Source organism: Schistocerca cancellata, chromosome 10 (assembly GCF_023864275.1).
Source record: "Schistocerca cancellata isolate TAMUIC-IGC-003103 chromosome 10, iqSchCanc2.1, whole genome shotgun sequence".
In the NCBI taxonomy this organism is placed as follows: Eukaryota; Metazoa; Arthropoda; class Insecta; order Orthoptera; family Acrididae; genus Schistocerca; species Schistocerca cancellata.
The window spans coordinates 28,714,367-28,736,198 of record NC_064635.1 but is presented as its reverse complement, the minus strand read 5'-3'; the positions used below and the strand labels follow the sequence as shown (position 1 = coordinate 28,736,198).

Sequence of the window (21,832 nt, the reverse complement as noted above, 5' to 3'; positions counted from 1 at the left end):
TTTGTTGTTGGTGTAACGCCGGAAATGCATATCCTCCTATTTCCATCTATTGTACTATAAATTTGTTTTCCTTGCTTTGTTACCTCAAGATATGACATTTCTGTCTCTTTATATATTGTAATTGTTTTACTGTTTGTATATATATATATATATATATATATGCATTTATGTTTGTTTTGTGAATATTATTTGTATTTATACGCTGGGTCTGGCCTAGGGAAAACTATGCTATCGAACGGATACATCGATAGGTCGTGTGGAGAATCAAAGTGTGTGGGATCTTTGGTAGTGTTAACTCTGCCGCGTGGAGCGCGGGCTGAGCAGAGAGGGAGTCTGGCTGGAGTAGCGAGTGGAGCAGGTGTGTTGTGTGACGCTCCCGCGAGTTGCCGCGCTTTCGGGGTTGGGCAGCATGTAATTGCACTCGACTTGCTATGACAGTTTCTGACACGGTGTCGCGGACGGGAAGCATTAGCTGGCGCACATCAAGAGCCCGTTTCGCCTGGTGACCGTGTCGAGAAGAAGGCGCGCCAACATCCAGCTTCTGCAAAAGCGACGGCCGACAGTGAGTGACTGTCGCCACCTCCTCGGTCGACGGCTTCAAACCTTCAATCAACCAACAAGTAAGACTGGAAGCACGTAAAGTTATAGAACTTTATGGCAGACCTCAGCTTTTCAAACTTTTAAAATTGTTGCATCACAAAATTACAGCAACTTAGCATGAATGTTTGTTGCTCATTGTCCCAATTGCATTACCAAGCAGGGTCCCTTCCTTTTCCGAAATGAGCCCGAGTGTCGTTGAAATTCAAACGCCAGCATCATTTTATTTCACTGCTTTAATTTCAAAGTTCAGTTAAGGTATTCATAGCTGGCTACAATACTTAGATTACACAAGCACAAGTTAAGAGTGCTAGTTTTGTTACCATATTTTAGCTTACCTGTGACTGCAGCTCAGCTTGGTACGTACTAAATTTTACTATTGTTAATTGTTCAGAATCATTTAATTCAAGTTCAAAGTTAAATCTCTTATTTCTAAATTGCGTAGATTCAAGTAGCTTTTGAGATGATTGTTGAGGTAGTCCAAGACTAACCGTATTTTACTGAATTTCGATGTGCTTCAGAAAGAAAGCTCACTATTAACTTCAGTCACTAAATTACCTTTCGATTTTCCGGTTTTATTAATTCTTTTGCTAAATTAAGTCAGAGTGTAGCGAAATTTATTACTTCTGACAGACTTTCAGTTTTCACACTACACTTGTCAACCTTCAGTTGCCACGCTTCTAGTGCTAATTATATGTGTAATAATCTTTCTTTTTCAGTTACTATAGTAATTGTCCTTAGGACTGGCGACCGTAATTTCCCCCAAATCTCAAATATCTAATTACCACTAGTTGACATTTACTTTCTTTATTGACTTTACCCCTATTTCAAAATTAATTTCCACCAGTTTCATTAGCATTTTTCCTTTCATTAAGATGTAACCCTTTCCTCCCTCTTTACCGACAAATTAACCTCGGTGACGATTGCTTTTCCCAAATTTCCATTAGGTACACGCGGTTTAATTTTTCACTGTCATTAAGGTCGATAAGTGAGGGGGGAGGTTACATTGGACATCATGGAATATTCCCGCTTCAGCTCCTACCTATAATTTCAGGAAGTTCCGACAAGTAGCGGCACTGTACATAGCCTTCAAAATAACGTCTGTAACTAAGGTGCGTTCCAGCCAGAGAGGTGTCATTGAGTTTCTTTGGGCGGAAAACCAGAGCATCGCAGATATTCTCACTGGCGCTTTCACGATGACTACGGACACCCGGCAGTGAACAAAAGCACGGCGAGTCGGTGCGCGAGGCGTCCGTCATAATGGCAACAAGGCCGTGAAAACCTGTCCGTTCTCAGGCACGCAGGCCGACCGCACACAGCTGTGACTCCTAGAATGCTGGAACATGCGGACACTCTTATTCGAGGTGATCCACAATCACAATCAAACACGTCGCTGCACAACTGGGTTCGTAGTGCTGATACACTGGTCCACCAGCTGGCATTGTCAGAGGTGTGTGCCTCGTCGCCTAACAGAAGCCAATAAAGAGCAACGAAGGGGTCGTCTGTGCGGAATTGATTGCGTGTTACGAGGCTGATCCGTGACAATTTTTTCTCGAACATCGTCACAAACGATGAAACATGTAGCCCTATTATTTAAGCAAATAAATTTGTTCTTCATAAATCCAATCTGTTCGGCAAAAATATATAAACAGAAATAGCATTTATAATATTTCATGGGTTCATCACTTCGAACCGAAAACATAACATCAATCCATGCAGTGGCGCCACATCACCTCTCCTCCGAAGAAAAATTTCAAAGCCGCATCATAGTTTCCACAATGAAATATTGTCTCAAAATGCGGTAGAAAACCCAAAGAGATTCCGGTCGTATGTAAAGTACACCAGAAGCAAAAAGCAGTCACGAGCGTTACTGCGCGATACCGACGGAAATGTTACCGATGATGGTACCACTAAAGCGGAATTACTAAATACGGTTTTCCGTAATTCCTTCACGAAATAACACGAAGTAAATATACCAGAATTCAAAACCAGAACAGTTGTTCGCATGAGAGACATAAAAGTAGATATCTTAGGTGTTGCGAAACAACTCAAATCACTTAACAAAGGCAAGTCTTCCGGTCCAGATGGTATACTCCTTTCGGAGTATGCGGACACAATAGCGCCTTTCTTAGCAATCATATGCAACCGCTCACTTGACGAAAGATCTGTTGCTAAAGACTGGAAAGTAGCACATGTCACGTCAATATTCAAGAAAGGAAATAGGAGTAACCCATGGAATTACAGACCCATATCACTGACCTCAATTTCCAGTAGGATTTTGGAGCATATACTGTACTCGAACATTATGAATCATCTTGAAGAAAATGACTTATTGATAAATAACCAACACGGATTCAGAAAATATCGTTCTTGTGCAACACAGCTAGCTCTTTATTCCCATGAAGTAATGAGTGCTGTCGACAAGGGATCTCAGATCGATTCCATATTCCTAGATTTCCAGAAGGCTTTTGATACCGTTCCTCACAAGCGACTCTTAATCACATTGCGTGAATATGGAGTACCGTCTCAGTTTGTGTGACTGGATTCGTGATTTCCTCTCAGAGAGGTCACAGTTCGTAGTGACAGACGGTAAATCATCGAGTAGAACAGAAGTGATACCTGGTGTTCCGTGAGGTAGTGTCATAGGCCCTCTGCTGTTCCTGATTTACATAAATCATCTAGGTGATAATCAGAGTAGCCCCCTTAGATTGCCTGCAGATGACGCTGTAATTTACCGTCTAGTAAAATCATCAGACGATCAATTCCAATTGCAAAATGATCTAGGGAGAATTTCTGTATGGTGCAAAAAGTGGCACATAGCACTAAACAAAGAAACCTGCGAGGTCGTCCATATGCGTACTAAAAGAAATCCGATAAATTTTGGGTATACGATAAATCGCAGAAATCTAAGGGCTGTCAATTCGACTAAATACCTAGGAATTACAATTACAAGAAACTTAAACTGGAAAGACCACACAGATAATATTGTGGGGGAGGCGAAACAAAGACTGCGCTTTGTTGGCAGAACACTTAGAAGATGTGACAAACCCACTAAAGAGACAGCATACATTACACTTGCCCGTCCTCTGCTGGAATATTGCTGCGCGGTACCAGGTAGGATTGACGGAGGACATCGAAAAAGTGCAAAGAATGGCAGCCCGTTTCGTGATATCGCGCAATAGGGGTGAGAGTGCCACTGATATGATACACGAGTTGGGGTGGCAGTCACTGAAACAAAGGTGGTTTTCTTTGCGGCGAGATCTATTTACGAAATTTCAATCACCAACTTTCTTTGACGAATGCGTAAATATTTTTTTGACACCCGCCTACGTAGGGAGAAATGATCATCATAATAAAATAGGAGAAATCAGAGCTCGAACGGAAAGATTTAGGTGTTCCTTCTTCCCACGCGCCATTCGAGAATGGAATGGTAGAGAAGTAGTATGAAAACGGTTCGATGAACCCTCTGCCAGGCACTTTGGTGTGAATTGCAGAGTAACCATGTAGATGTAGATCAGACGGTAAAGTCATGGCGACGACCTTCTGAGAGTCTGAAATGGTTATTCTGTTTACTGTCTTTGATGGGTATTTTAATTCCCTCAGGAAATTTAAGAAATGACTTCAGCGGGATCTTCGCCACAGAAATGCAAACGTATTTCTGCTTCTCCATGACAACGCAACGTCTGGTGCAAATCTGAGCACAAAAACATCTACATCTACATTTATACTCCGCAAGCCACCCAACGGTGTGAGGCGGAGGGCACTTTACGTGCCACTGTCATTACCTCCCTTTCCTGTTCCAGTCGCGTATGGTTCGCGGGAAGAACGACTGCCGGAAAGCCTCCGTCGCGTCTCGAATCTCTCTAATTTTACATTCGTCATCTCCTCGGGAGGTATAAGTAGGAGGAAGCAATATATTCGATACCTCATCCAGAAACGCACCCTCTCGAAACCTGGACAACAAGCTACACCGCGATGCAGAGCGCCTCTCTTGCAGAGTCTGCCACTTGAGTTTGCTAAACATCTCCTTAACGCTATCACGCTTACCAAATAACCCTGTGACGAAACGCGCCGCTCTTCTTTGGATCTTCTCTATCTCCTCTGTCAACCCGACCTGGTACGGATCCCACACTGATGAGCAATACTCAAGTATAGGTCGAACGAGCGTTTTGTAACCCACCTCCTTTGTTGATGGACTACATTTATTAAGGACTCTCCCAATGAAGCTCAACCCGGCACCCGCCTTACCAACAATTAATTTTATATGATCATTCCACCTCAAATCGTTCCGTACGCATACTCCCAGATATTTTACAGAAGTAACTGCTACCAGTGTTTGTTCCGCTATCATATAATCATACAATAAAGGATCCTTATCCTTCTTTCTATGTATTCGCAATACATTACATTTGTCTATGTTAAGGGTCAGTTGCCACTCCCTGCACCAGGTGCCTATCTGCTGCAGATCTTCCTTCATTTCGCTACAATTTTCTAATGCTGCAACTTCTCTGTATGCTACAGAATCATCCGCGAAAAGCTGCATGGTAATTCTGACACTATTTACTAGGTCATTTATATATATTGTGAAAAGCAGTGGTCCCATAACACTCCCCTGCGGCACGCCAGAGGTTACTTTAACGTCTGTAGGCGTCTCTCCATTGAGAACAACATGCCGTGTTCTGTTTGCTAAAAACTCTTCAATCCAGCCACACAGATGGTCTGATATTCCGTAGGCTCTTACTTTGTTTATCAGGCGACAGTGCGGAACTGAATCGAACGCCTTCCGGAAGTCAAGGAAAATGGCATCTACCTGGGAGCCTGTACCTAATATTTTCTGGGTCTCATGAACAAATAAAGCGAGTTGGATCTTACACGATCGCTGTATTATCACTGGATTGTTCCTCTTCATCTATCCTATAATCTGAACGTCGCCCCTTCCGACTTCCGTCTGTTTAGCCCAACGAAAGATGCACTCCGAGGAGCATTAAGGGTGGGGGGGGGGGCATGGGGAGGTTACTGATGCAGCAAAATGTCGATCAATAGAGTGGTACCATCTGGGCACATAAGTCCTCCCAGTAAGGTGCCGTAGGGCCGTCGCATTGTACGGACATTATTCTGTAAAACAGGGTTTTGCAGCAAAAAAAAAAGTGGGGAATAGCATGGTGTATGAAATCCTGAATAAAACCAACCTCCTTTCAGAAAAAAATTACCGCGTTACTTGTTGAATGCCCCTCGTACTTACTTCTGTCATTAATCTTCTAAATATGGACACTATTATAAACCTGCTTGCCACAGTCTCCCGCAATCACTTAACACAATCTCCGCGTCGATTGTTGCTTTGAACGTCATAAGTAACTGCTACAACACACTACATTGGTAGAAGTACCTCAGTGCACCACTAGATGCGTGTGTCCAACAACATCAGTGCTTTCATGCTAAAGACACTAGTACTTCAAAACAATATTAATGAAATGGTGGTTTCAAGCAGAAACCACTGGCACTGAAATGGTTAAAAAGGACTCCAGGTGGGACAACAGTGGAGATCACTATTTAGAACATATGGACTATGGCAGATAAAAACATGTTATTAGCGAATAATTGTAAATACTTCAGAATTGACGGTGCGATGCGAATGATAAGCACAGGCGAGTAAGTTGCCGTAAATAAACCAGACTCGTTTCAAGGTGTCTGTCTGTGGTAATACAAGTACTTGACGCCGCACTCCTGTACACATACTAAAAATGCAGACATGGTATCTGATCACTGGTTTTGCAACGGAAATTCTACTGCCGATCGTCAAGAATACGGGAGGCAGTTGATACTCGCGTAGTACAGGTTCCAAGATTGTTTGGTTGTTTCACTTCTTTTTTCGCAGCAAATTTCGTGACCAGAACACACATTTCTTCCGAGCGTGCGATTGTAAACTAGCTTCACGAAACTGGTATGTTTGCCTTATCTGTCGCCACGTACACATGAGACACAATTTGCGAGAAACGACAATCGAATTTTTGTATCAGATTTTCGCTGTCGATTCGCATTTTAACTCAGAATCCATTTTGGTAGAAAGATGAAATATTTGTTCTTTCAGCGTCAGTTCTTTCGCACGAAAGGTGTCTGCAATAAACTGTTCCGACTTCTTCGCGTCGACAGATTGAGGTTATCATTACCTTCGTAACATTTTTAGTGAAGAGAGAGTACGGTTTTATTTTTAATGTCACTGAATTATTAAGGAGGAGATTGTGGTGTCACCGCCAGACACCACACTTGCTAGGTGGTAGCTTTAAATCGGCCGCGGTCCATTACTACATGTCGGACCCGCGTGTCGCCACTGTCAGTAATTGCAGACCGAGCGCCACCACACGGCAGGTCTAGAGAGACGTACTAGGACTCGTCCCAGTTGTACGACGACTTCGCTAGCGACTACACTGACGAAGCCTTTCTCTCATTTGCCGAGAGACAGTTAGAATAGCCTTCAGCTAAGTCCATGGCTACGACCTAGCAAGGCGCCATTAACCATTTCTAGAGAGAGTCTCACTTGTATCATCCAGAATGCTGTATACAAATGGTGGATTAAAGTCAAGTATTCCAGCAGCTACGTACTTTTCTTTATAGCATTCATTACGTATCCTGTTTCAGACCTAAAGCAAGCCTGCGTGTGTAAACGCGTGCCTTTCGGTTACCCGTCTCTGTGGACTGGCTGTCTTGTCAGTCGACTACAGAGATATTATTAAAAAAAATAAAATGAAATGAGAGTATGGCATCGTTGGCCGGGAGGCCCCATCCGGGGAAGTTCGGGCGGCAATTGCAAGCCTTGTTGCAGTCGACGCCACGTTGGGCGACTTGCGCGTCGGTAATGAGGATGAAATGATGATGAAGACCACAAAACACTCAGTCCCCGAGCGGAGAAAATCTCCAACCCGGCCGGGAATCGAACCCGGGCCCGTTTGCATGGGAGGCGAGCATGTTACCACCTTTTCTTTATTGTTCTAATTTTGTTCGATTTTGTTTGTTGCATTTTTTCGGTGCGGATGTCCCATGACACCCGTTCAAGTTGAGTGTTGAGCCGTTGACTCAGTTTTTTTTTTTAATTCAGAGGGCAGCTAACCCTCTGACCGAACACGCTGAGCTACCGCGCTGGCGCCCAGCTAAGCAGGCTAACTATTAAAAAAAAAAAAAGGAAATGTTTAAACGTGTTATGAACACGAAATCGTGTGGGTGAAACTGTTGTAAGTAGGCTGTTTATGTTTTCTTATTGGCAACGTTACGTAGCGCTCTGTACGAAAATCACTGGCTGTGCTGTGTGCAGTCTGTGGCTAGTTTGCATTGTTGTCTGCCATTGTAGTGTTTGGCAGCGGCAGCTGGATGTGAACAGCGCGTAGCGTTGCGCAGTTGGAGATGAGCCGCCAGCGGTGGTGGATGTGGGGAGAGAAATGGCGGAGGTTTGATATTTGTAAAAATGGATGTCATGAACTGCTGTATACATTACGACTGTTAAGGTAAATACATTGTTTGTTCTCTATTAAAATCTTTCATTTGCTAACTATGCCTACTAGTAGTTAGTGCCTTCCGTAGTTTGAATCTTTTATTTAGCTGGCAGTAGTGGCGCTCGCTGTATTGCAGTAGTTCGAGTAACGAAGATTTTTGTGAGGTAAGTGATTTGTGAAAGGTATAGGTTAATGTTAGTCAGGGCCATTCTTTAGTTGAGATTTTTGAAAGTCAGATTGCGTTGCGCTAAAAATATCGTGTGTCAGTTTAAGCACAGTCATGTATAAATTTTTCTAAGGGGACGTTTCACTGTCTTCGTACTCCCACCTACTACGTCACGAACGTTGTGGAAGAAGGTGCGAAGTGACCACTGGCTGGACATCATGCATTCTATTTCAACATTTTGTAGACTCAGAATGGCTGGACAACTTTCGAATCAGTAACAACATTCCTGTTCCCGTGTATAGGATTAGCAAATGTTTTGTCGCTAACCACTGACTGTGTAACCAGTTTTGTCACTAATAGTTACCAGTCGACATATGTTCCGCAAACAACGACTGCCTCAAAACCCGGCTCTCTCTGTTCGCACACGAGACTTATAAGGCAGTAGACGCACGTGTCCAGATAGACGCCGTGTGTTCCTTGACTCCAGGAAAGCGTTCGGCCTAGTTCCGCACTGCCATCTATTGAACGAAATGCAAGCGTACTATCATACCAGTTTTCTGAACAGTTCCTAGCAAACAGAACACAGCAAGTCGTTACTTATGAACAACTTCGGGCGTACTCCAAGGGCGTGTCATAGCACCAGTACTGTTCACAAAATACAGTTAAAAAATGTTACATATTTAGGAGGTCGTACTATTGACCAACACAATAAAAAAAATTCAGCTCTCCTTGCCAACTTTTTCATCTCAAAGTAACACTTGCATCCTATGTCCCTAATTACACAAAAATCGTTCAAATGGCTCTGAGCACTATGGCACTTAACATCTGAGGTCATCAGTCCCCAACAACTTAGAACTACTTAAACTTAACTAACCTAAGGACATCACACACATCCATGCTCGAGGCAGGATTCGAACCTGCGACCATAGCGGTCGCGCGGTTCCAGACTGAAGCGCCTAGAACCGCTCGGCCAATTCGGCCGGCCCTAATTACACTCACGGGAAAAAAAAATCGCAACACTAAAAAGGAGTTGTGCGACAGAAACGAAAGCTGGTAGTTGTGTTGCTACATCGCTGGCCGCTGTGTTCATGCGCGATAGCCCATAGAGGATGACTAACCCTCATAGATGCTGAAATTGAACGTACACAAGTTCCAAGATCTTTCTCCAGTCTTTTGTCTTTCCTCCACGACTGGAGTACGAATGGTCCGAATTCTGTCACGATCAGCCATTGTTGCAATACAGAGCCATTTTTTTTTAGTCATCAGGTTTGATGCGTCCCGCCTCTTCATCTGAGAGTAGCACTTGCAACCTACGTCCTCAATTAATTGTTGGGTGTATTCCAATCTCTGTATTCTTCTACAGTTTTTGCCCTCTGTAGCTCCCTCTAGAACCATGTAAGTCATTCCCCGATGTGTTAACAGATGTCATATCACCTTGTCCATTATCCGCAGAACCTCCTCATTCATTACCTTAACAGTCAATCCAATTTCCAACATTCGTCTGTAGCACCATATCGCAGTTGCTTCGATTCTCTTCTGTTCCGGTTTTCCCGCCAGTGCTAGTCTCCTTTTGATGTCGTCCTTGCTCCTTCCGTCATTGGTTATTTTTTTGCCCGGGTAGCAGAATTCCTTAACTTGCTCTACTTCATGACCATAAATTCTGATGTTAAGTTTCTTCCTGTACACATTTCTGCTACCAGAGAGGCAATTCGGACGTGCGGTTGATAATGGAAGCAACACTGACGAAAAATCAAGGCACGTCCATAGGATTTGACGACCTGGAAAAAGCGTTCGACAATGTAAAATGGTGCAAGGTGTTCGAAATTTTGAGAAAAATAGGGGTAAGCTATAAGGAGAGACGGATAATATACAGTATGTACAAGAGCCAAGAGGGAATAAGAAGAGTGGACGAGCAAGAATGAAATTCTCGGATTAAAAAGCGTGTAAGACAGGAATGTAGCCTTTCGCCTCTACTGTTCTATCTGTACATTCAAGAAGCAATGATGCGAATAAAAGAAAGATTCAGGAGTGGAATTAAAATACAAGGACAAAGGATATCACTGATAAGATTCACTGATGACATTGCTATCATGAGTGAAAGTGAACAAAAATTACATGATCTGCTGAACGGAATGAACAGTCTAATGAGTACAGAATATGGATTGAGAGTAAATCGAATAGAGACGAATATAATGAGAAGTAGCAGAGTCTGCTAGCCACACTGGAAAAAAAGGGCTGAATAACTGTGCAAATAACATCTTGCGTTCTGGGTATTTTTGAGCATACAGCACATGGGGTCGAAATTTGCTTTCATTTGTCAGACAGTACCAGAAGATCGTGACTCATATTTTCGTGTGGAATAAGAGACTTGTTGTGGCGTATCAAGACAGCCACGCCACTCGGAAGTAGCCGAAATGCACGCGTTACACACGCCGGCTGGCGTTAGGTCTGAAACAGGATACGTAATGAATGCTATAAAGAAAAGTACATAGCTGCTGTAATACTTAACTTTAATCCATCATTTGTATACAGCATTCTTGATGATACAAGTGAGACTCTCTATAGAAATGGTTAATGGCGCCTTGCTAGGTCGTAGCCATGGACTTAGCTGAAGGCTACTCTAACTGTCTCTCGGCAAATGAGAGAAAGGCTTCGTCAGTGTAGTCGCTAGCAAAGTCGTCGTTCAACTGGGGCGAGTGCTAGTACGTCTCTCTAGACCTGCCGTGTGGTGGCGCTCTGTCTGCAATTACTGACAGTGGCGACACGCGGGTCCGACATGTACTAATGGACCGCGGCCGATTTAAAGCTACCACCTAGCAAGTGTGGTGACTGGCGGTGACACCACAACTTTCATTACGCTAGTAGGCGCAAGGATAAAAGTGCTGCCGGCCGGTGTGGCCGTGCGGTTAAAGGCGCACAGTCTGGAACCGCGTAACCGCTACGGTCGCAGGTTCGAATCCTGCCTCGGGCATGGATGTGTATGAGGTCCTTAGGTTAGTTAGGTTTAATTAGTTCTAAGTTCTAGGCGACTGATGACCTCAGAAGTTAAGTCGCATAGTGCTCAGAACCATTTGAACCATTTGATAAAAGTGCTGAAAAAGCAACTGGCTTATCAAAACACAAACTAGTTCCATTAGAACTGATGTATGTGCTACACTTCCCCAGAACAGTGAATACGGTTTACAGCACCGACACTAATACAGATGTTTACTGCGTGCCATATCCATGCGCAATAGCATAGGAATGCGCTCCGACCTGTTTGCTGCATTCTGTAGGACGTTCCTAACAGTAAAGAGCTTGCAGTGGAAGAGATGTGTTTCATACTAATGAAAATCGTAGCTCTTAAGGTAGGCACATTACAGCGCATCTGCATGATTACTCTGCATTTCACAGGTAAGTGTCTGGCAGAAGGTCCATCGGACCGCCTTCAAGCTATTTCTCTACATTTTCACTCTCGAATAGCGCGGGGGGAAAAACGGTTCTTAAATCCTTCCGTGCGAGCTCTGATCTCTCCCCCCCCCCCCCCCCCTCTTATGGATCCTCGTCCTCCACCGGCTCCTTTCCCCCCTTCCCCCACTTCGATTTTTTTCCTCTCCTTCCCCCCCAGTCCGGAACCGTGGGACTGCTACGGTCGCAGGTTCGAATCCTGCCTCGGGCATGGGTGTGTGTGATGTCCTTAGGTTAGTTAGGTTTAAGTAGTTCTAAGTTCTAGGGGACTTATGACCTAAGATGTTTAGTCCCATAGTGCTCAGAGCTATTTGAACCATTAGCCATCCTTCCCCCCCCCCCTTGCCTTTCCCGTCATCTTTCCGGGTTCCCCCCCTCTGCCCTCGGCTGTGGTGTATCATATTTGTGCCAATTTTTTAGTGCAGTGTTCAAGTGCATGTTCAGTGTTGTTCGTCTTTCCAAAGCGTTGCGAACAGAAATCATGCTGTCGCTGGGTGTGAATTTTATGTCTCTTGCGAACAAAAACCAGAATGTCGCCGTGGTTTTTTAACTGTCTGTCTATTATTTTACCTGTCTGTTTCATATATATTTTATTAACATCATCAACCCTATGTTCTATGTTTTAAGTTCTACGATTTTCCGCCATGTTACCATTTAAGTCTCCGATTTTATCGCCTGTTTTTATTAGCCATTACCTTCATTTTTTTAAAACAAATTCTGTAGGCTGAAGAGCGGCATACTAAGCTGCTGCCAGCCCGCCCCCTTCGGGGGAATCGAAACTCAATAAAGATAAAAAAAAAAGATTTCTCTTATTTTATCATGATGATCGTTTCTCCCTATGCAGGTAGGCGCCAACACAATATTTTCGCATTCTCGGGAGGACGTTGGAGCTTGAAAGTTCGTGAGAAGATCCAACTGTAACCAAAAACGCCTTTGTTTTAATGACTGCCACTCCAATTCCCGTGTCATATGCGTGGCACTCTTTGCCCTACTTCGCGATAATACAAAACGAGCTGCCCTTCTTTGAACTTTTACGATGTCCTCCGTCAGTCCTACCTGACGCGGATCGCACACCGCAAGATATTTTTGTCTTTTGTCAATAGTGTCACCTCTCAAAATATGATGCACTTTAGTCCTAAAAATGGTATATATAAATGACGTAATGGATAACGCCGTAAGTTCCATGAGGAATCTCGCACATGACGCTCATCTACACTCCTGGAAATTGAAATAAGAACACCGTGAATTCATTGTCCCAGGAAGGGGAAACTTTATTGACACATTCCTGGGGTCAGATACATCACATGATCACACTGACAGAACCACAGGCACATAGACACAGGCAACAGAGCATGCACAATGTCGGCACTAGTACAGTGTATATCCACCTTTCGCAGCAATGCAGGCTGCTATTCTCCCATGGAGACGATCGTAGAGATGCTGGATGTAGTCCTGTGGAACGGCTTGCCATGCCATTTCCACCTGGCGCCTCAGTTGGACCAGCGTTCGTGCTGGACGTGCAGACCGCGTGAGACGACGCTTCATCCAGTCCCAAACATGCTCAATGGGGGACAGATCCGGAGATCTTGCTGGCCAGGGTAGTTGACTTACACCTTCTAGAGCACGTTGGGTGGCACGGGATACATGCGGACGTGCATTGTCCTGTTGGAACAGCAAGTTCCCTTGCCGGTCTAGGAATGGTAGAACGATGGGTTCGATGACGGTTTGGATGTACCGTGCACTATTCAGTGTCCCCTCGACGATCACCAGTGGTGTACGGCCAGTGTAGGAGATCGCTCCCCACACCATGATGCCGGATGTTGGCCCTGTGTGCCTCGGTCGTATGCAGTCCTGATTGTGGCGCTCACCTGCACGGCGCCAAACACGCATACGACCATCATTGGCACCAAGGCAGAAACGACTCTCATCGCTGAAGACGACACGTCTCCATTCGTCCCTCCATTCACGCCTGTCGCGACATCACTGGAGGCGGGCTGCACGATGTTGGGGCGTGAGCGGAAGACGGCCTAACGGTGTGCGGGACCGTAGCCCAGCTTAATGGAGACGGTTGCGAATGGTCCTCGCCGATACCCCAGGAGCAACAGTGTCCCTAATTTGCTGGGAAGTGGCGGTGCGGTCCCCTACGGCACTGCGTAGGATCCTACGGTCTTGGCGTGCATCCGTGCGTCGCTGCGGTCCGGTCCCAGGTCGACGGGCACGTGCACCTTCCGCCGACCACTGGCGACAACATCGATGTACTGTGGAGACCTCACGCCCCACGTGTTGAGCAATTCGGCGGTACGTCCACCCGGCCTCCCGCATGCCCACTATACGCCCTCGCTCAAAGTCCGTCAACTGCACATACGGTTCACGTCCACGCTGTCGCGGCATGCTACCAGTGTTAAAGACTGCGATGGAGCTCCGTATGCCACGGCAAACTGGCTGACACTGACGGCGGCGGTGCACAAATGCTGCGCAGCTAGCGCCATTCGACGGCCAACACCGCGGTTCCTGGTGTGTCCGCTGTGCCGTGCGTGTGATCATTGCTTGTACAGCCCTCTCGCAGTGTCCGGAGCAAGTATGGTGGGTCTGACACGCCGGTGTCAATGTGTTCTTTTTTCCATTTCCAGGAGTGTATATAGAGAAGCCTCACCGCTGGAAAATTGTGGCGAAATGCAGGACATCCGCAGTGGATCGACTCATGGCGCAGGGATTACCAGTTGAATCTCAAAATAAACAAACTAGCTACATCCAACCATGTGTAGCACATTCTGCATAAATAGGCAGAAAGGCCAGTTACTGTATGACTACACGATTGCACAATCTTCACATCTATTAAATACGTAGGTTGGCACTTAAAATAGTGGCAACCCTGCTGTGGAGACACTATGCAATAGAATCTACTAGAACACTTGCCCGCGAAAGGCAAAGGTCCCGAGTTCGAGTCTCGGTCGGGCACACAGTTTTAATCTGCCAGGAAGTTTCGTATCAGCGCACACTCCGCTGCAGAGTGAAAATCTCATTCTGGAAACATCCCCCACGCTGTGGCTAAGCCATGTCTCCGCAATATCCTTTCTTCAAGGAGTGCTAGTTCTGCAAGGTTCGCAGGAGAGCTTCTGTAAAGGTTGGAAGGTAGGAGACGAGGTACTGGCAGAAGTAAAGCTGTGAGGACGGGGAGTGAGTCGTGCTTGGGTAGCTCAGTTGGTAGAGCACTTGCCCGCGAAAGGCAAAGGTCCCGAGTTCGAGTATCGCTCCGGCACACAGTTTTAATCTGCCAGAAAGTTTCATATCAGCGAAAAAAAAAAAATGGTGTTGCGGTAGCGTTCTCGCTTCCTGCGCATGGGGTTTCGGGTTCGATTCCCGGCGGGGTCAGGGATTTTTCCTGCCTCGAGATGACTGGGTGTTGTTTCGTCGTCGTCGTCGTCGTCGTCATCATTCATCCCCATTACGCCAGGAGGAAGGCAATGGCAAACCACTTCCACTAGGACCTTGCCTAGTACTCTCCTCTGAGTATGCGACCTCATCATCACTGTCCGTTTTTGGAGCATCACCTGCGACCAGCTTTGCGAAAGAAGCGGCGACACTTTTTTCGCAACCCACCCATCATTTTGCAAGACAATGCGAGGGCGCATACAGCGAAGGTTGTGGCTGCTCTGTTCAGTCGATGGGGCTGGGAAGTACTGTACCGTCCACCATACTCCCCGGACTTAAATCCTTGTGAAATTGATTTGATTCCGAAGATGAAGGAACCATTTCGCGGCATTCGATTCAGAACTGTTCCAGAGATTCGACAGGCAGTAGACCGCTCCATTCGCACCATCAACAGAATAGGATGTGCTAACGGTATGCTACGCCTTCCACATCGCTGGCAACTGATTCTACACAACGCTGGTGAGTACTTTGAAGAACAGTAACAGATGAAAACATGTAACTCTTTTGTATCGGTTGTGAATAGTTGCCGCTATCTAAGTTCAAACTCCGTATCCTGAGTCGCGTTCGGAGCGATTTAAAGTGGAAAGACCCCATAAAACTAATCGTAGGACACGGATATGCCAGACTGAGATACAGTGAAATTATTCTCAGGAAGTGTACTTCACTCACGGAGGATGTAGCTTCCAAAACCGTCGTTTGACCGATCCTTGAACGCATTTCTGGCCACATATCAAAAAATGGCTCTGAGCACTATGGGACTTAGCATCTGTGGTCATCAGTCCCCTAGAACTTAGAACTACTTAAACCTAACTAACCTAAGGACATCACACACATCCATGCCCGAGGCAGGATTCGAACCTGAGACCGTAGCAGTCGCGCGGCTCCGGACTGAGCGCCTAGAACCGCTAGACCACCGCGGCCGGCGCCACATATCCATATGGCCTTCTTTGCTACTTATTTTCTCAGGATTCGTTACCTGCAGTTTATTCCCATTAAACAAAATCGCCTTATATAATGAAACATGAAAACACGTCAAACTTTGAAGTGCTCTGTTATGAACACGAATAAAACGGCAAATACATCTGAAAACGGACCTATTCAAGAAACTAAGAGATTATTTAAAATATTGCACAGTGTTGTTTTTCTCGGATGTTTGTAATTGTCAAATTCTGTTAATATACAAGGTGTAACGGGTATACGCGCAGATGTTTTTGTGTGTGGTACCTTAATATGTACACCCGTCAGTGTGTCGGTTCTTTTTCCTCTGCATCGAACAGCCGTCCCACAAACATGTCACAAATTTTACGACCTGATGTTTTCTGCACGGTCGTAACTGCACCACTGAGTGGAGTATGCCTGTCAGTACAAACTAACCGTTTTGCGTCCACACGTCCACACTTCAACAGCTGACCTACTGAGCATAAGAATTAGTGGCTTGCTCTTGCTATATGTACTTGCAACATGTACTTGGCGGTACTAACCAACCTTAAAAGGAAGATCCGAAACCCGAGCGTTTCAAAGAATATTGGAAGTTACGGCACGCTCGCTCCCTTGTACGCAGCGATCTGACGCCCATGAATCTGTGGAAGAAACTCAGTTGCTTGGGGATCGGAAAGGCAAAATCGGAAACTGCTTTTCAGGTCTCAGCTAACGAATTATATGAATTCTTCTCTGCACATCTGAATACCCATACGGTTGATAATAACCGTCCACAAGAATCCCCTAAATGGGTAACTAACCACGCCAGTCTGGGACGCGTACCAGATAGAAAAGATCAAAAGATACCAGTGCATCATAATGAAACAGCAGCTGCTGCAGCCCACAACATATTCTCTCCCGGACACAGGATTGCCTCACAGCGTCCCCGGCCCTGCGAGAAGCGGAAGCTGCGCTCGTGCCGGAAGCGAGCACTGGAGGGTGCCGGAAGCAGTTCTCCAGTTCCATGACGCAGCGCCGGAGAAGTCCCGCAGCGACACTCAATGGCAGCCGCTCAGAACGTGCGCCCTGGAGAGACAAGCGCGGGACAATGCACGGGTAGACTCGTGTAGTCAGTGTAAAGAAGCGTGTCTCGCTTTCGGCGAGTTTAATAAAGCTGAGTTACGCTTCTCGCCTGACAAGTTATACTCCTCAGCTAAAACACTGGGAGCACCTACTTAATGGCGTGCCAGTCCACCTTTGATAAGCAATACAGTGGCGACTCTTCGTCGCATGGATTCGACAAGTTCCTAAGTAGGTTTTCGGAAGTATGTAGCACCAGATAAAGGGTGGTTATAATACACTACTGGCCATTAAAATTGCTACACCACGAAGATAACATGCTACAGACGCGAAATTTAACCGACAGGAAGAAGATGCTGTGGTATGCAAATGATTAGCTTTTCAGAGCGTTCACACAAGGTTGGCACCGGTGGCGACACCGACATGAGGAAAGTTTCCAACCGATTTCTGATACACAAACAGCAGTTGACCGGCCTTGCCTGGTGAAACGTTGTTGTGATGCCTCGTCTAAGGAGGAGAAATGCGTACCATCACGTATCCGACTTCGATGAAGGTCGGATTGTAGCCTATCGCGATTGCGGTTTATCGTATCGCGACCTTGCTCCTCGCGTTGGTAGAGATCCCGTGACTGTTAGCAGAATATGGAATCGGTGGGTTCAGGAGGGAAATACGGAACGCCCTCGCATCACTAGCAGTCGAGATGACAGGCATCATATCCGCATGGCTGTAACGGATCGTACAGCCACGTCTCGATCCCTGAGTCAACAGATAGGAACGTTTGCAAGACAATAACCATCTGCACGAACAGTTCGACGACGTTTGCAGCAGTATGGACTATCAGTTCGGAGACTATGGCTGCGGTTACCCTTGACGCTGCATCACAGACAGGAGCCCCTACGATGGTGTACTCAACGACGAACTTGGGTGCACGAATGGCAAAACGTCATTTTTTCGGATGAATCCAGGTTCTGTTTACAGCATCATGACGGTCGCATCCGTGTTTGGCGGCATCGCGCTGAGCGCACATTGGAAGCGTGTATTCGTCATCGCCATACTGGCGTATCACCTAGCGTGATGGTATGGGGTGCCATTGGTTACACCTCTCGGTCACCTCTTGTTCACATTGACGGCACTTTGAACTGCAGACGTTACATTTCAGATGTGTTACGACCCGAGCCTCTACCCTTCCTTCGATCCCTGCGAAACCCTACATTTCAGCAGGATAATGCACGACCGCATGTTGCAGGTCCCGTACGGGCCGTTCTGGATATGAAATGTTCAACTTCTGTCCTGGCCAGCACATTCTCCAGATCTCTCACCATTTGAAAACGTCTGGTCAATGGTGGCCGAGCAACTGGCTCGTCACAATACGCCAGTCACTACTCTTGATGAACTGTGGTATCGTGTTGAAGCTGCATGGGCAGCTGTACCTGCACACGCCATCACGCCATCCAAGCTCTGTTTGACTCAATGCCCAGGCGTAACGAGGCCGTTATTACGGCCAGAGGTGGTTGTTCTGGGTGCTGATTTCTCAGGATCTATCCACCCAAATTGCGTGAAAATGTAATCACATGTCAGTTCTAGTATAATATATTTGTCCAATGAATACCCGTTTATCATCTGCATTTCTTCTTGGTGTAGCAAATTTAATGGGCAGTAGTGTACAGTAAGCCCTATTACTACTCGCAGAACGCAGGCTACGTATCGTCTTCCTATTATTCTGCGACCCAAATGGGCCCCACCAGCCATGGTCGGCTGGTAAGTCACCGTTGACAGGGGGCTTCCCGCTCTTTCCATCAGCGCGTGGGTCAGCTCCTTCAACGAGGGTTGACTAAAGTAATGCACCGCGTTTTGTGATTGTTCTTTTATTACGTCAATATTTCAACAATATTTTTAACACAGGTAAGACACGGTGAAATTAGAGCTTCTAGCGATACTCGAACTACCGACTTCACGATTACAATTGCATTACATTACGCATTCGTCCGTCGCCAAATACGACGGTAGTCTAGAACCCTTCTATTCTTCAGAGGCCACGTTTTTTTTTCTTTTTATTTAGTTGCGTCGCACTGCTTTAGGAAGCTGACGTCCGGGCACTGACCTTAAAGTCCTGTAGGTATAAAGAAAATCATAGATAGGCAGTCCGTAAGGTCCTTACCGTGTAATTCGTTCGGCTTTGGTAACGCCGGCACCGCGGCTACCCCGCACGACCGCGGTGTTGTGCGGGTTGTATCGGAATGCGTTCCAGGCGTTATACGAGCGGCGGGCACGGCTGAGCAGAGTGCTGCCGGCCGGAATAAAAGACCGGCGGCGCGGCGCGGCGGGCATTCCAGGTCGTAAATACCGTACTGGGCGCGCTACACGTCCAGCACACTTCCCCCCCCCCCCCAACCCCACCCCACACAGCGACCAGTTTCGGCACGTCGCTGCTGCCTGCACCTCCAATGTGGGGGACCAACTCTCTCGCGACGGTATGCTCACGTAAAATATTCCACGGATCTTTGTCGCCTGATATTAGAATAATACAGGGTGATTCAAAAAGAATACCACAACTTTAAAAATATGTATTTAATGAAAGAAACATAATATAACCTTCTGTTATACATCATTACAAAGAGTATTTAAAAAGGTTTTTTTTCACTCAAAAACAAGTTCAGAGATGTTCAATATGGCCCCCTCCAGACACTCGAGCAATATCAACCCGATACTCCAACTCGTTCCACACTCTCTGTAGCATATCAGGCGTAACAGTTTGGATAGCTGCTGTTACTTCTCGTTTCAAATCATCAATGGTGCCTGGGGGAGGTGGCCGAAACACCATATCTTTAACATACCCCCATAAGAAAAAATCGCAGGGAGTAAGATCAGGGCTTCTTGGAGGCCAGTGATGAAGTGCTCTGTCACGGGCTGCCTGGCGGCCGATCCATTGCCTCGGGTAGTTGACGTTCAGGTTTCATAACTAACCTTTTTCGTAGGACTCTCCATACAGTTGATTGTGGAATTTGCAGCTCTCTGCTAGCTCTGAGAGTCGATTTTCCTGGGCTGCGAACAAATGCTCGCTGGATGCGTGCTACATTTTCATCACTCGTTCTCGGCCGTCCGGAACTTTTCCCTTTGCACAAACACCCATTCTCTGTAAACTGTTTATACCAACGTTTAATACACCACCTATCAGGAGGTTTAACACCATACTTCGTTCGAAATGCACGCTGAACAACTATCGTCGATTCACTTCTGCCGTACTCAATAACACAAAAAGCTTTCTGTTGAGCGGTCGCCATCTTAGCATCAACTGACGCTGACGCCTAGTCAACAGCGCCTCAAGCGAACAAATGTGCAACTAAATGAAACTTTATAGCTCCCTTAATTCGCCGACATATAGTGCTTAGCTCTGCCTTTTGTCATTGCAGAGTTTTAAATTCCTAAAGTTGTGGTATTCTTTTTGAATCACCCTGTATTAAATGAAACAACAAGTTTACTGTTACCAGTCACCGTTTTATTTAGTTCCACGACGCGTTTCGAAGGCTTAAACCTCCATCATTTGATTTACAGATATTAACTGCGTTTTGACACAAAAGTAAAGGCATTTGCATTGCAATATGCTATTTTCACTCATGTATATGCCTGAAATAAGATTGTGAGAAACTGCATTTTGTGGACACGTTTGTCTTTCCACGTCCGCTTCTCCGTTTGAGCTGTAGAGGATAAACACCACCGTCTCCGTGTGGAACAACAGTCTGTCGTCATGGTGGAGGGGAGTGTCGTAGGACCGTTGCTATTCACACTATACATAAATGACCTTGTGGATAGCATCGGAAGTTCACAGAGGCTTTTTGCAGATGATGCTGTAGTATATCGAGAGGTTGTAACAATGGAAAATTGTACTGAAATTCAGAAGGATCTGCAACGAATTGACGCATGGTGCAGGGAATAGCAATTGAATCTCAATGTAGACAAGTGTAATGTGCTCCGAACACACAGAAAGAAAGATCCTTTATCATTTAGCTACAATATAGCAGGTCAGCAACTTGAAGCAGTTAATTTCATAAATTATCTGGACGTAGGCATTAGGAGTGATTTAAAATGGAGTGCCCATATAAAATTAATCGTCAGTAAAACAGATGCCAGACTGAGATTCATTGGAAGAATCCTAAGGAAATGCAGACCGAAAACAAAGGAAGTAGGTTACAGTACACTTGTTCGCCCACTGCTTGAATACTGCTCACCAGTGTGGGATCCGTACCAGATAGGGTTGATGGAAGAGAGAGAGAAGATCCAACGGAGAGCAGCGCGCTTCGTTACAGGATAGTTTAGTTATCGCGAAAGCGTTACGGAGATGACAGATAAACTCCAGTGGAAGACTCTGCAAGAGAGACGCTCAGTAGCTCGGTACGGGCTTTTGTTGAAGTTTCGAGAACATACCTTCACCGAGGAGTCGAGCAGTATATTGCTCCCTCCTACGTATATCTCGCGAAGAGACCATGAGGATAAATTCAGAGAGATTAGAGCCCACACAGAGGCATACCAACAGTCTTTCTTTCCACGAACAATACGAGACTGGAATAGAAGGGAGAACCGATAGAGGTATTCAAAGTACCCTCCACCACACACCGTCAGGTGGCTTGCGGAGTATGGATGTAGATGCAGATGTAGATACAGCGCAGCAACGTTGACGGCAACAGTATTGTAGCCACACATTGCCGTAAAA

At 45.9% G+C, this 21,832-nt stretch overlaps 1 protein-coding gene across 3 annotated transcripts in view; it reads right to left on the bottom strand.

The window, feature by feature from the left end:
- Positions 1-21,832, bottom strand: part of LOC126106353 (interference hedgehog-like) — a 672,512-nt gene that overhangs the window by 123,869 nt on the left and 526,811 nt on the right. The gene's annotated exons all lie outside the window — the stretch shown is intronic.